This window comes from Mesoplodon mirus (assembly GCF_964341445.2).
Source record: "Mesoplodon mirus genome assembly, chromosome: 8".
NCBI lineage: Eukaryota > Metazoa > Chordata > Mammalia > Artiodactyla > Ziphiidae > Mesoplodon > Mesoplodon mirus.
The window spans coordinates 29780230-29796486 of NC_138984.1; positions in this window are offsets into that span (position 1 = coordinate 29780230).

Genomic DNA, 16257 nt, shown 5'->3' on the forward strand with positions numbered 1-16257 from the left:
CTTCTTATGTCTCAATCTCTCTGTACAAAGCAAGACTTGATATCATAAAGGGTTTTAGGAACCACGGAGTTCGAGGATTGGCAGACTTTCTGAAGCAGCAGTGCTTAGAGATTGGCTGACTTTCAGCTGTGGAGTTTAGGGATTAGCTGACTTTCAGAAGCAGTTCCTGGAGTGATGCTGTGGCTGGCTGGCTGAACTTCAAAAGCATGGGACTATCACTAATTGATTAGTATGGGTTTAATACTTGTTCTGTGGTTACTTGTTTATTACTTTGGACTAGGACCAAAGAACAGTCTTTCAGTCCTCATTTTCCAATTAAGAGGCAAGATTTTTCCAGTTAGGGCATGCACCAAGATCACCTGGAGTGCCTGTTAAAACACAGATTGCTGGGCACCACCCCAGAATTTATTATTCACTAAGTTTGGACTTGCACCCAACAATGTGCATTCCTAACAAGTTCCCAGGTGATGCTTCTGCTCCTGAGGCAGAGACCACACTTTAAGAACCACCAAGTTAGAGAATGGAAATGTTCCAAGGGTAAACAGTAACTAGAGTTAGCCAGGTTGAAAGAACTGTTTGGTGGTGGTAACCTACAAGATGAACGGGGCTGTGGTTGGATAGAGGAATGTCAAGGCAATGGATAGAAGCACGGACAGTGCAAAGGCTAACTGTGGGAGCTTTCTCAGGGATTCATGGGTGGCAGAGCTTAAGAACTATTGGTGTGGAATATCTGCAAGAAAGACATCAAAAAGATAGCTTTGGGACTTCCCTGGTGGTCCAGTGGTAGAGAATCCACCTTCCAATGCAGGGGACACGGGTTCCATCCCTGGTCAGGGAAGTAAGATCCCACATGCCGCGGGGCAAATAAGACCTGATGCAGCCAAAAAAACAAACAAACCAAAAAAAACAAAGAAAAACACGATAGCTTTGACTTTCCTCCTTCCACAGGATATATGAATGTCTTTCATTTCTAAATTGTCAGTTAGACAAAGGAAGTCACTTTACCATAATTTATTTTTCTTTTTTGTAAACATAAAATACCTAAATAAAATAGAATTTTAATTTCCCCTTTCTTTGCAATGTATGCACATAAGTGTTGCCCTTGATAATTAGCAAATCCATTCCAGGCAGTGGATACTTTATACATCTCAGCAGGCAATTTAGTGCCTTAAGAAAAGGAAGATCCCAAGGGGGAAAAATGTGCATCATCAGTTCCTACCACATGAAAGATGTATTTTGAAAAATCAAGGTCCATGCCCAAATGTGCAATATATTTTTGTCTCAAATCCATTTCCAGCACAAGAAATATGGTTCCAACTAGACTGAAGATTTTTCTTTTCTTAAGAAATGTGATAGTTGCCAACTAGTGATGGAGTTTCCAGAATTCCTCTCCCAATACTTAACAGATGAATTTATTGGATGGAAAAGTAAGAGCAAAATCGAGCCTCTTTGGAAGCATGCCCAAACTCAGCAACAGCGATATCAGTAAGTGTCACACAGAGGCATGTACAAAAGACAGGAAAAGAGTGGAATAAGCATGAAACCACCAAAAAGGCAGCAAAGTAGAGCATCTCTAACCTTGATGGAGTGCTGGAGTCAGGGTATGGGCCTCTCAAGTCATCAGCATTGTTTGCTGGCTCATCAGGGTAACCATAGGAATAACAGTGTCCTCACTGAAGTAATGAATGCTCAAGAACATGGCATGTTGTCCTCTCCATTCTCTACAAAGCCTGTGACAGCTCTTACATTCCACAATACAAGTTTCCTCTACCTAGTGCTACAGACCAATCATTTTTGAAAGCACCAACAGATTCAAGAGATGTTCCCCCAAATCAGAGACTATAAATCTCTACATTTTGAAAAGACAGAATCTTTCATAATGGTGGGAGAATGCAAGGAATTGGGCACAGAAATTCATAATCCTCCCTACTTTCAATTCTAAGCATTCGATCAATAGTTGATGGCTCACCCCAATGTGAACATTTTCAGCCAGAGTGACATCTATTTTAACAACATTTTATTTTCAGATTTTTCACGGAGAGTGAGCAAGCATTCTGTCAGTAGGATGTGCTTTTTTAAAGTTTCTCAAATGAGTCTTCCAGACAATTCCAGAAGGTTCACAATGGCACAGATTTTCTGTGCACATGCAATTTATATTCTTTCTTTTCACTGAGGGATATACTGTTCTGACTTCATTCATTCAACAAACACGTCTGTGTACTGACCTTGTGCTGGGCACCATTCTTGATACTGAACTTCCTAAGTGAGTCAAGTCTGTGGTCACCTCCAACTATGGTCTCCTGTTTCCCTACTAGTTTCTTAAACCTGGCATCACACAATTAGAGTTCTGTTCTTCTGATTCAAAATAAACAGAGGATATGTTCCTTGTTAAAAAAAAAATGCTAGCAATATTTAACAAGTAACATGGTCATTTAAACATTTCTATCATTTAGCCCAGGAGTGTGAATGCTTTCTGAGAAAGATTTTGGTTAGGGGAAGATGAAGAGCCCGGAATCTAAAGGGTGGAAAGAAAAGCAGGCAGGTCTGGAAGAATGGGGCCATGTAAGCCTCATTTCACTTCTACCCTACTCAGGGCTTTAGCTGCAGTGCTCCATTTTTTGTACGTTGTTCAAATGTCTAGCCTTTCTTCTCAAAGTGTGGTCCTTTAGCAAATGCTGTCAAAATCACCTGGGAGCACTGGTTTAGATACACAGAATGCAAAGAATAACAGACAGGTGGGAAATCTATGTGTGATTAACTGCCATCACAACCTCCATAAACCTAGCTCTTTGTTAGTTCTGCCACTAAACATTTGCAGAATGCCTACTACGTCTGCTAAGTGCCAGGTACTAGACACACAGTAGAATAAAACACACATGTCCCTCACTCAGAGTTTATATTTTAGTGGTGAAGGTAGATGTGAAAAGTAGTCACTTCACTATTTTGTGATGAGTGTTTTTAAAAAATAAGAATATGCCTGTATAATAGGACATAATTGGGGCACCTAAACTAGTCTAGGGAGGGCTGTGAGGGAAGACAAGTAGGAATTAGCCTGGAGGCAGGGATTTAAGGTCAGGAGTGAAAATATCATTTGAGGCCGAGGGAACAACACTATAAAGGTCTAGAGTGAGAATGGGTGTGAAATAATAAGAACATATTTGTCTCTGCCCCGGGTTCTTGCTAATGTTTGGTCTTTGACCCTGGTTCCTAACACAGAGATCCTAAAGTCTTAGTAATTTCCCAAATACTGGGGGTGATAGGAGCATCTTACACAGGACTCCTAAATCCCTAAAAATTTCCCAGCCGCTAAGAGCATCTTTTGTTCTAATAGAGCAATGCTTACTAAGCTCCTGGATGGCAGCTCGTCACCAGAAAGACCAATCATGACTAGAAGCTTGGAACTTTCAACCCCACCTTCCAACCTCTGGGGAGGGAAAAAGGGCTAAAGACTGAGTTAATAATAGATCATACCTACACGATGAAGCCTCCATAAGAATCCCTAAAGGACAAGATAGGCCATGTTCCAACCCATCTAGAATATACCTATTGTACGCACAGAGACATGTTTAGAACTGGATAATCATAATAAACCCACTTTGTAAAAAATCTACTTACCTTATAATTTTGAGGTCTCAGAGAAGAAATTAAAAGCTATCTGATTATTTTGGAGGGGAGGCTGTTACCTCTTTGCTCTCTGGCCCACATGACTTTCCCATCTCCTTAGCCATCTAACAAGTCTTTAGAATTTCTAATGGAAGCTAATCTGCATTTCTAGAAAACTGCAATAAAAACCCAGCTGAGTTCTGCCAACCTGGCCCCAACCATGGACTGTTCTTCCTCCTACATTTCTTCTTCTTTCTGGCAATGTGTGTTTTCCCTAAAAATGAAGGTGAATAATATCAGGTAAAAGTAAAGTCTAAGAAAAAGTATCTCCTCTTATCGGTAGGTTCCAGTTAGAAGATAGAAATCTCAACAGTTATTTTAAAAGAAGGAGTTTACTATTAACAATTGTACATTAGATATAAAGAATTGTTAACCGGAAGAAAGATCAGAAAGGTGAGATAAAGTAACAACTGCAGGAAGCAGCTATCACTCCTTCTTGTTTAAAAATAAACATAAATAGGGGCTTCCCTGGTGGTCCAGTGGTTAAGATTCCCCACTTCCAAGGCAGGGGGCACAGGTTTGATCCCTGGTGGGGAAACTGAGATCCCACATGCCACACAGTGCGGCCAAAAATAAATAAATAAATAAATACACATAAGTATACATTTTTTAATTTTAAAATTGAAAGAGGTTGGAATTATTAAAGCATAGGTGCTTGCAGCAGGGGCTCTTCTGAGGTTGGGGTGCTACTCAGCTAGTGCCGGGAGTGTTGGAAGCACTACAAACTAGATTCAGCTGCAGCTACTGGAATGAACTGCTAGCGCTGAGGTAAAAAAGCTTTGCTGGGTAACTCTCACAGGAGGGGGAGCTGAAAGGAAACCCACAAGAAGCAAACAGCAAAAAGAAAGTCCATACTTCCTGCTCTAGCCCTAAAGTCCACTCTAGCACCCCCTAGTGGCAAAGCTAAGCAGGGACTCAGCGGGCAAAGCACAAATGTGATCTGCAGAGTCCGAATCTCAGCATGAGAAAGAAGCATGTAGAAGAGTGAGTTTAAAGTTGAGAACAGATGACTCCTCTAGTCCTCTAAAAAAAAAAAAAAAAAGGAAGTCTTTAGCAAAAAATGGACTGTAACTCTGAATTCCAAATCAACATCAGTGTCCAAAAACACGGAAAAAAAATGAAACATCAACTATAAGTACAATAGATTCTATGAGTTAGCCACCCCTTGTACAGGCCCAATAAATGATGATATAGCTCAATTTTCTTAGAGATGATGAAACCCATATTTAAGCCAAACGTGGTAGATTTATTTAATTAGTGTTTCCTCCCGTGTAATAAAATCATACAGCCACATCCCTGCCTGGCTTTATGGTGGGCAGAATGTACTCTTCTAGCTCCTGATTTTGTGCTCTGACATGTGACTTGCTTTAATCAGTGAGATGTTAGGGAATGTGACCAGGCTGGAAGTGAACTTGCATAGTTGAGCTTCTGTGCTTTGGTGATCTACCATGGGAGTAACATGCCTCCAGTGTAGCTGCTGCCCTTTCGACTTTGACCCCAGAATAAGATTCATGGTTCTTATCCTATGCTCTGAGTAGCCACAGGTCCTAGGAAGAGGAGAGACACATGGGACAAACCTGAACTCAGCCAGAAGCCAGGAGTTCAGGCTAACCCAGCCAAGTAACATTCAACCTGCACATCCATCAATGTCAGAAGAAAATCTGTTACGTTAAGCTCTTGAGTTTTGGAGCTTGTTATGCAGCACTGTTGTGGCAATAGCTGACTAAAACTTTAGGTTTCCCAGGCTTCACTGATGTATCACTAGATCTAATCAGGAAGCAGAAAACACTCTGATTATTTAATAAAGAGAATTGTTATACGGTTGATAGAAAAGGCCAAGGGGTCAACTAGAGGACATTGAGACAAGCCAGAGATTGATAGCAATAAGAAACTGCTTCTACCCCTAGGCTGCAGGGGAAAAGGGGAGAGGTGGGGATCACTCAGCGGAAACTGAAACCTTGACAGGCTTCCTGGTGCTAACTGGAGCCAGAGAAGATACATGGCTAACTGCCAGAGATGCCACCTAAGGCACAGAGAAGATAACAAGAAATAGACAACCCGGTCTTATAACACTTTGAGATGATAAGCATTCCCCCCTCTCTCCTCTGAGCCTAAAACCAATCTGTTGATACAAAGGTTAAAAAAATCTGATTAGGGGGCTTCCCTGGTGGCACAGTGGTTGAGAGTCCGCCTGCTGATGCAGGGGACACGGTTTCGTGCCCCAGTCCGGGAAGATCCCACATGCTGCGGAGCGGCTGGGCCCATGAGCCATGGCCGCTGAGCCTGCGCGTCCGGAGCCTGTGCTCCGCAGTGGGAGAGGCCACAACAGTGAGGGGCCCGCGTACCACAAAAAAAAAAAAAAAAAAAAAAAAAAATCTGATTAGTAAAACTGTATTAAAGAATAGAGCTTGGACTTGAGGCCAATGTAGGCTTCCAAATAGTCCTCCCTCCCCTACTCACACACCCAAGACCTCAGGCCTACAGAGCAGACATTCACCTCCCCACCTCCAGCTGTGTAGAAGATCCTGGCCTGCCTCACCCCCTTTGAATGCAGATGTCCTACTAACAGAGACAAAGCAAATGAGGCCACCAGTGCATTCAACCCTTCACACATTAACTCCGCCCAACAGCAGACCATGGAGCAGCCGACCCTCACCACCACACTGCACAGATACATACCACCCCTCCTTTTGTGGGAAGGGGCCAGAAGAGGGGGAAAAATACACACAAAACACTCTTCTTCCTCTTACCTCAGACAGGCTGGAAATGTCTATTTTATTGGCCAGGGAGAATAAGGAGGGAGGGAGAGAAGGTTTCCTCTATAGGTCCCCCCCTCCAAAACAGTCCTCCCAGGGACCCCGGCAACAAGGAGGCTCTGGCTGTGGGTGTAGAGTGTGCTACTTTTAGCTGTGCTCACTACAGCTGCTCCGACAAGGCACCCGAGTGCAGAGTGGAGCTGAGGTAATGGAACTGATGCTAGTGGCTGCCTGAGCCTAGGCTGACCCAGCCAAGAGAAGCCAGGGCAGTAAAACCAAGAGGGAAAAAACCAGCTGACCAAATAGCAGATGTCTAGGGACTCTAGTCATTTCCTCTATGGTTAACTGGAATTTGGGGTTTGGAAATAAAGGCTTTTTTCCCCCTTTTTGATAGATAAGAGAGTGGATCTTCACGATATTCAGAAGGGAGCAGCTGCATGTTTTGGCAAGCATCTAGAGGAAAAGAGTGAACATGTGAAGTATTACTGCAAGAATATAAGGGAGAAATTTGAGTAGACAGCCAAGAAAGAGTGAGGAGTGGAGAACAGTAAATTTAGGAGATCTCCATATGATGTGGTTTCTCAAACACAGTGTATTTTAAAAAAAAAAAAAACAGGGAGCAAGGAGAGACGGGTAGAAGCAAAAGGCTTGGAACAGTGAGCACCAAAATGAGGAAAAAATTTCCTGAGAGACACTTAAAAAGTAATCAGAGAAACAAGTAAAAGACCCAGAAAGGGCAGTTTATCTGGAGCTTGAAATGGAAAGAATCACAAAGAGATTCCCCTACTATATCAAACTCTCAATGGACGGAGAAATCTGCTGGGCTAATAGCTCTGAACGAATTGCTTTGCATGAGATCCGGGCTACTCCAAATGACTTTGTCAAACTTCAGTTTCCCACTTTAAACAAAGACCAAATAATTTCAAGGTGTATATAGCCTATTAAGCTGACTCATTGCCAAGAAGCCAAGTGAGTTTAGACACGCAAGAGTTTTCTCCGATGATTCTGAGAAAGGCTGGATTAGCCACTTTGTCACACGCTTTTCTGTCTTTACCCTTCTCAACTTCAGGGTGTGCTTTTCCTCATCTCATAGCTCATTGCTGGAGAATGCTGTGTCACCACTTCACTGTTCTCCTCCCGTATCTGGCGTATCCACCAATAGATCTGACATGGCTACAGAGAATTAATTGTTGATATAAATTTAAAAGCTTCTGTGACTTTAGATAACTCTCTGTTCTACTCTTAAGCTGACTACTTATCACACTTGGATAAAAGTTGTGCCAATCCTTAGATAATCAAGTGGTATATTTTGCTGAAAGCAACCCTTAAAACTGTCATTGGGACCTGAAATTAAAACCAAATCAAATCCCAGCTGATAAAAGCACCAGTCATTAAAAGGTATTAACATTGAACTATGACTAAGGGATCATTTAATCAAGCCTTAAATATCTGAATTTCTAAATGACAACATCTGAAATAGATTGTCCTCTGCTACTCAGCCAGGTGGAGGGATGGAGAGGCGGACTGGTCAAAATATTCTGGACTGTCTTCTGGAAGCAATGGAAAGAAACTACGATTTAATGTGAGTCTTCCAAATACCATACACTTTGCCAACTGATCTTGTACTCTTTATCTCATTGTGGCAGTGGTGTGACTACTTTTACTTTAAAGATTCATAAACTTAAAATCAAAGAGTTTATGTCACTCATTTAAGTTTACACAGCAAGCTTTTTAACTCTAAATTCGCTTCCATTTCATTTTTCAGAAGTTAGTTCTTAAAAGTTGTCCTCTTTAAGCCACAGCTCCTGGTCTCATCTTATTGGACCTCTCAGAAAGAAGTCATCACCCAATGAAAGAAGAGACACCTCTCACAGATGTAAAAAACAGCCTTATGGTTACGAGGGGGAAAAGGGTAGGGAGGGATAAATCGGGAGATTGGAATTGACATATACACACTACTATATACAAAATAGATAACTAATAAGGACCTACTGTATAGCACAGGGAACTCTACTCAATACTCTGTAGTGACCTATATGGGAAAAGAATCTAGAATGGAGTGGATACATATATATGTGTAACTGATTCACGTTGCTGGGCAGCAGAAGCTAACACAGCATTGTAAACCAACTCTAATCCAATAAAAATTTTTAAAAAAGGAAAGAAGAGACACCTCTGTGAACCAAAAAGAGTTCAATTAAGTCCAGTGGGCAACATGTCTAAGACACTATAATAGGTGCTGGGGGCAGGAAGCAGAGAATTAGGAACAGAAATACAAATATGACATGGCTCTAGCTCTTTGTCACCATTTTTCTTCCTTTGAAGTCTTCTCTGCCCCTCCCTTCCTAGAATTGACTTCTCTCACTTGAGGTCCTCACTGTACCAGGGACATCTTCTCCCATAGCACCTATAATGTTTCACTAAACTTTGGCCTTATTTAACAACGGAGAATTCAGCAGTTGATCCTCCTTAGGCTGGAGGAAAGGAAAAATTTTCAAATGAAGTTAACACATTTTCTCCCTATATTTGAGTGCCAGCTTCTTCAGAACAGGAAACACATCGGTACCGAGAGTCTAGTACAGGGTCTGGAGCATGGTCAGGGTTCAGCCTGAACCAGAATGAGCCAAACTGAATGACTTAAGTTAATTAAGTAATCCAATCTAGTAGTCTAAGGAGATAAACAACTAAGTAAGAAACAGGGCAGATTAAACTAAGGATCAGCTCAACGGATAAGATGTTTCCAAATAGGAGTGTGCTGCTGAAAAAAATAATAATGCTAAAACAAACCCAAAAAAGTTGAAATATCACAGAGAAGAATCCATAAAACATGCAATATAATATTATCTTTTGCCCTTTTCAGGTTGTCTTCTAAAAGCATCCTGTAGATACCACAGTTTATTCTGCCCAGTGTTCCACAACCACAGACTACAGGCAAGGTACGCAATGTTCACTGTAACAAATTTGTATTCTAATCTCTTTCCCTCAGCTCATCTTCTGTTATCCTGCTTCACATCCTCTGATGCTGCATATGGGAATGCCACCTGAAAGGAATTAAACACCTTATTTTATTCATAGCAATATTAATGGCCTCTATTTATTGAGTACCTACTGTTGGTCAGGCACCCAACAGGCCCCTGACAGATTTTTCTTGTTTAGTCTTCCCAACAACCCTAAAGAAGTGGGCATCAAGTTTCCACCTTTTACAGATGAGATTTCTGAGACCAGGTTAAGTAATTTCCCCCCAAACTCCATAGTAACAGGAAGCAGAGAGAAGATGCAAATTTTAGTTTTTCTGATTTCAGGGCCAGGACCCTTAAACACCCACCTAAGCTCAGTGGCCTTAGAATTATTTGGTAGGAAATAAAGGATATAAAGCACCGACTCAACTTCTTCATTCCCAGAGAAAAGAGATCCTCCTCCTAGTGGGTCCTGCTGCCCTAAGCCGCCCTTATGGGGTAAAGCTGCAACTTGGGTACACAATTTCAGCCCAACTCAGCTACCTTCAGAAACAGCATTTGCCCACACATACAGCTGGGAAGATGGGGCTGAAATGAAGTCTCACTTTATTTTGGAGAGTTATATTCTGTGTCAGAGAAAGGGGGCTTACACTTTGCACAAGCAACACAGTAGGCAACACTGAATGCATGGCAGTCTCAGGAGGAAGTGTTTTCCCCTTTCACCATTGCAAATGCTCTACCTAAATGCAGGCATGTAAATAACAAGAATAACTAGAGTCAAACTCAAAGTCTCCAGGGAGGGAATTCATAAGCACTGTGCAAAGTGGTATATAAACGTCATATTATTGTTTCTTAAAATGGGTTAGGCAGGTGTTTATCCATGCTTTTTTATAGACCAAAATGATTTTGCATTCTCGAATCTTTCTGCTGCAGACTGGATATGGTTACAGGCTGTCTCCAAAGAAGAAAATGAATGCGTGAAAGCACATGGCGTGTTAGAGCTGGCAGGAGCCTCAGAGTTCGGCTCGCCCAGCCATCGTCATGCTATGGCCAGGAGAGCTGGTGACTTGCCTCGGGACACATCCTGGACGCATCAGTAGATGAGCTTGGCTGGGAACCCAGCTCTGCTTGTTCTCAGTCCAGGATGATTTTTATAACACCCCGAGGGAAGCGATGTCTATTCAGGGAAGCAAGAGTCAGTGTGTCATATACTGACTTGGAATGCTAATGCCAAGTCAATATGCTACAATATTTTTTTAAAGTAAATATAAAGATTTTTACTTAAACAGTACAGGTTGATTTTTTAACTTAAAAATATAGATAAGGAAAAAAAAAAGAATGGATGGAGAAAAACCAAAATAATCATCTTATCACCAAGAGATAGTCGCTAATCAGTAAACCTTGGTGTCTACGCATCTGGACATTTCTATGCTTACGTGTGCTTATTAAGTGACTCTCTTACACACATGGGACCATGCTATAAACATTCTTTGATAACCAGCTTAGTAGCATATTTCAGACATCTTTCCAAGCGGATGTATCTTCATTGATGTTATTTTTTATGGCTGACTAGCATTCCGTGGCATGGCTGCTACATAATTTATTAAGCCAGTTCCCTAAGGTGAGACTCTGACATTTTTTTCACTACCAAAAGCAACAAAAACATGATGCGATAACTAAATGGGCTCAGCCCCCTGCCAGTGCTGTTCCCTTAGAGCTGTGTCAGCATGGACAAGTTACTAACCTCTCAGCCACTTCCTCAGCCAGCCATCATGCCTCTCTTGCAGGGGTTGTGTGGTATCTTAGTGGAAGGAACACAGTCAACACATGTTAGTTGCTTTAGGTGTTATAATTTAGTTGTATGGCATGTTATTACTATTAACAACTCTCCCACAAACATCTTTTTTTTGTTGAAGTATAGTTGATTTACAATGTTGTGTTAATTTCTGCTGTATAGCAAAGTGATTCAGTTATACATATATATATATTCTTTTTCATATTCTTTTCCATTATGGTTTATCACAGATATTGAATATAGTTCCCTGTGCTCTACAGTAGGATCTGTTGTTTATCCATTCTATATATATAATAGTTTGAATCTGCTAATCCCAAACTCCCAATCCTTCCCACCTCCACCTCACCTCCCTCTTGGCAACCACAAGTCTGTTCTCTATGTCTGTAGGTCTGTTTTTGTTTCATAGATATATTCGTGTTGAGTTTTAGCTTCCATATATAAGTGATATCATATGGTATTTGTCTTTCTCTTTCTGACTTACTTCACTTAGTATGATAATCTCTAGGTCCATCCATGTTGCTGCAAATGGCATTATTTCATTCTTTTTTATGGCTGAGTAGTATTCCATTGTATATTTGTACCACATCTTTGTTCATTCATCTGTCAATGGACATTTAGGTTGTTTCCATGTCTTCAATATAGTGAATAGTGCTGCTATGAACATAGGGTGCATGTATCTGTTTGAATTATAGTTTCGTCTGAATATATGCCCAAGAGTGGGGTTGCTGTATCAAATGGCAACTCTATTTTTAGTGTTTTGAAGAACCTCCATACTGTTTTCCATAGTGGCTACACCAATTTACATTCCCATCAACAATGTAGGAGGTTTATAAAACTCTTTTTAGCTAAATTTTTGTGGACACTCTCAGTTATTTCCTGAGACTAAGCCTTAGAAATCGCATGATTAAATAAAAAAATGTTAATGCATTTTCACATTTATTGCCAATTGCCCTCTTAAAAAACTGTGCCCACTTACTTTTCCATTAAAAAAACAAAAACCAAAAAAAAACAAGAGTGCTCATTACCTCACACCTTCTCCATAACTGGTATTATGATTCTTTTAAAATAATCTTTGCCAAGTTGAGTAGTTATAAAGATAGATTATTATTGTTTTAATTTTATTTCTTTGTGGTTGAGAAATTAAACAGTTTCCATCTATATTTGGGGCATTTACATCTCTCCTCCTTGCACTCTCTTTCCCCTTCCTTTTCCTTCTTCTTCATTTTTTCACTTGTCTCTGGCACAGTTTGATCTCTCTGAAATTGGTCATGAAGTTTGCTTAGCAGCTGCTTTTATCCATTGAATTTAAAAAGTGTCCACTAGACTATTAAAAACACCATGAGAACAGAGACGTGGATGGTTTCCCTCCCTGTTATCACTCTCCATAATGCCTAGTTGTGAAATGTTCCCAGTAAACCCTGATGGAATGGCTGACTGACTGACTGAATGAATGGATGGATGCATGGATGATGCATGGAAGACCAGAAGAATTGTTCCCTCGAGCAGCCTGCAGCAGCTGCCATGGCATAAGCCCCCAGGTTTCCCAAGCCTTCCCTTCAATCCATTTAAAGAAGGATACCCAAGCTGGGGCCACACCTCTGGTGAAGCTCTCACTACCAGAAACTCCTTCCCATCCCATCGGGAGAGTTTTCTTGTTATGAGGCCACATATATCACCAGGCATGCAAGCAACTCAGATTCACTTGATCTGAGGAGGAGAGCCTGAGTAAGCAGTAAGTATTCATCAGATAGATGATATTACCTTTGATTTTCATCAATAAATCTATATCGTGAATCTATCAAGTGAAGAAATGAGGGCCCGGGGAGAAACAAATACAGGAGGAACATGGAGGGAGGGACAGGATGTGATGCTGTCCCCATCCTCAAGGACAGGAGTCCTTCCAGATGTTGCAGGAGAGAGGCAGGTGAGTAATTGTGGTAATGCAGCCACAACTGACGGAACATGAACTTGATCTAAAGAGGAGAGCTACTCCACAGCTCTAGCCAATTGCTGCTGTAACAAGAGTGCGGGTGAAGAGTTGCCAGAATCTGGAATGTTATGTGAAATACCCTGATTCAATGTTGGTTTAGTTTTGCAGCCATTATGTAGGTCTAAAACAAGGGTTCGATCTGTTGCTCATCTGCAGCCTCTGCCCAGGAAGCTGACAACTCGAAAATAAAGCAGCCATGCTGCAAATGAGGGACGCAGGTGGTAAAGAGCTGGGAACGCCAGGGAGGGAACAGTGTTTGTGGGGCAGGCAGCTGCAGACAGAAGTAAGGCAGGAGCCTCATTTTGTAGGGCGACGTTCGGAGAGGTCGAAAGGACCACTGAACGAATCCCTCAATCTTTCAAAAGCTATAACCAGCAAAGAATTAGTGCGCAGGGCATGGAGGCAGAGGTAGCAGAGTTGCATTAAGCCAAGTGGGTATATAACCATTGTGAATATAGGACCTGGCGGATTCAGTAAGACACTGGAGATCTACGGTTGGGGGAAGGTGGCAAGCCCAGGTCTCCGCAGGACAGAAAGACCTCTCCAACCTCCACGGCATCACGGATGCACCCCTTACTCTATTTTTTCACCTGAAAGTCACCCAGGATACCACAAATTTTGGACACTCATAAACAGGCGTGCCATGGCAACTTCAACCAGCATCACAAAAATCAGAAGACTCATGAGCCTGACATTGCAGAATGTATACTGGCAGACCCCATTTTCCAAGCTGCTGTCCATCCTCTTTCTCTTTAAACAGCAAACTCGTGTATGATGCTCTATCTTTCCGTTTGAAAATGCTCCAGCCGAACACTTGCATGGTTACCATGGCAACTATCAGGTAGCATCGTCTTGTGCCTGAAGCTGAGACTGCCAGCAAGAAAGCCAATACAGTAGTATATTGTTTCTTCCTGGACTAATCTTTTAACCTATAGCCTATAGTTCCCATAATATAGGCAATCAGAAGCTTGAGTGGTTCATTGAATTTAATGTGCCATGGCTCTCCTCTGATGGAGCCATCCATTCAGTAGTGGGCCTTTATTTTGAATTTTCTCCTTGGCAATGAAAAGTGCAGAGTCTACTGTGGGGCACGTTTTGTGATTTCTAAGAGTTTAAGAAAGAAAATGGTTTTGTATACACCAACGGACTCTGTCTTTTTAATCTCACACTAGTTGAAGAATTATTCATCTTATTTTGACTGGACCCAGGTGGGCTATTTGCCAAACATCTGATTTCTAGATACTGTATATGTCACCAGGGGAGAGCTAATATATTTCTGTGATTGGTGAACACTCTAAGGAGGCAAGAAGTAAAAGCCAGCTGGTTCAGCCAAACAGTGGCTATCAATTCCAAGTCCTCCGAGGTGCCCCCTCCATCTGTGTCCTAAAAGAGTGGTCATATCCCCCACCTCCCTACCCCAGCCTCCTGGCTGAGAGGGAGATAAGATTAGCAGAGGATGGTGGCATATTTTACTGTGGAAAGGGCCAACACAGTGGGACATCATGCATGGAAGTGTTCTTTGGGGTCAGTAAAATGAGAGGCTCCATTGTTTCAGAAGCTTGCAGCATAGATGAGAGATTAGAATAGGGGATTTAATGAGTTGTTGTCCACTTGTGCTTGGACTTATAAATGTTTGAGAGAACAATACTCTGTAATGGCCTATATGGGAAAAGAGTCTAAAAAAGAGGGGATTTATGTATATGTATAACAGGTTCACTTTGCTGTACACCTGAAACTAACACAAGATTGTAAATCAACTACACTCCAATAAAAATTTTTTTTTAGAATGCCTGCGAGAAGTGTGGGTAAACACTGGAATCCCTTCGTGGGCTATGCTTCTTTGAGTGTGAAACCACTCAGGATGGGATTGGACTGCACAGACGTAGCTTTGTACACATTAGAATTTTTTAAATTGAAAATTAAATTTTTCTAATAATTTAATAGTTTTATCAAGCTACTGACTAGTTATAAAATCTTTAATATTAGGCTTTTCATTCAATGGATGTTACCTGAACACCCCCTCTGTTTTGATTTTTTTCTAATTGGACCTAAGGCACACACACTCTCATCATTGGTCCAAGCATGAACCTGTTTGGTAATTTACTTATTTACTTACTTATTAATAACCTATGAACCCCCATGAGCCCATCACCCTCTATTCACAGTTCTAGATGTTGTGGGCAGTACAGAGATGCAGGAAACAGATTACTCCTTTCAACAAGCCTCTAATTTGGTGTGATAGGCTGATAGCGGCTCCTAAAGACATGTCCAAATCCTACGCCTTGGAACCTGTGACTGTCACTTTATTTAGAAAAAGGGTCTTTGCAGATGTGATTACGGTAAGGATCTAGAAATGAGTAGATGGCTGAATTCACTGGGTGGACCTTAAATGACATCACAGTTGTCCTTATAAGAGAGAGATAGAGCTCTGACTCACCTCAACAGAAAACAAGGCAATGTGAAGACAGAGGCAGAGATTTAAGTGATGTGGTCACAAGCCAATGAACACCAAGAAATTCCAACAGACATCAGAGGCTGGAAGAGGCATGGAGCAGTTTCTCTTCTGGAGACTCACCTTGGCTTCGGACTTCTGGTCTCCAGAACTGTGGGAGAATACATTTCTGTTGTTTTAAGCCAGCAAGGTGCTGGCTTAAAACAACAGAAAGCCACAGGAGACATACATTTGGTAGGACAGTAAGCATGCATATGAACAGCTGCCACAGTGGCAACTATAGTAACTAGCATTTACCAAACACCTCTATGCTAAGCATTTTATGTGCATTATTTCTTTAGTTCTCCAAACGATACTATCAATCAGGGACCATAATCATCTCCATTTTATATACGGGGTAGTTGAGTCTCAGTGTGTTAGAAAACCTTCCCAATGTCTTAGATCTAATTAGGGGCATTCAAGGGATTCAAGCACTATATACTGAAAAGTACACCCTCTAACTCATCCCTTACATAGCGAAAACATACTCACACACCCTGACCTCTAAAGCACAGATCATTCATGTGTGTTGAAATGAAGACAGCTTCTTTCTAGACTTTCTAATAGAAAAATTGTGCTTAGTTTAATTGAAGCTTCACTTTTCT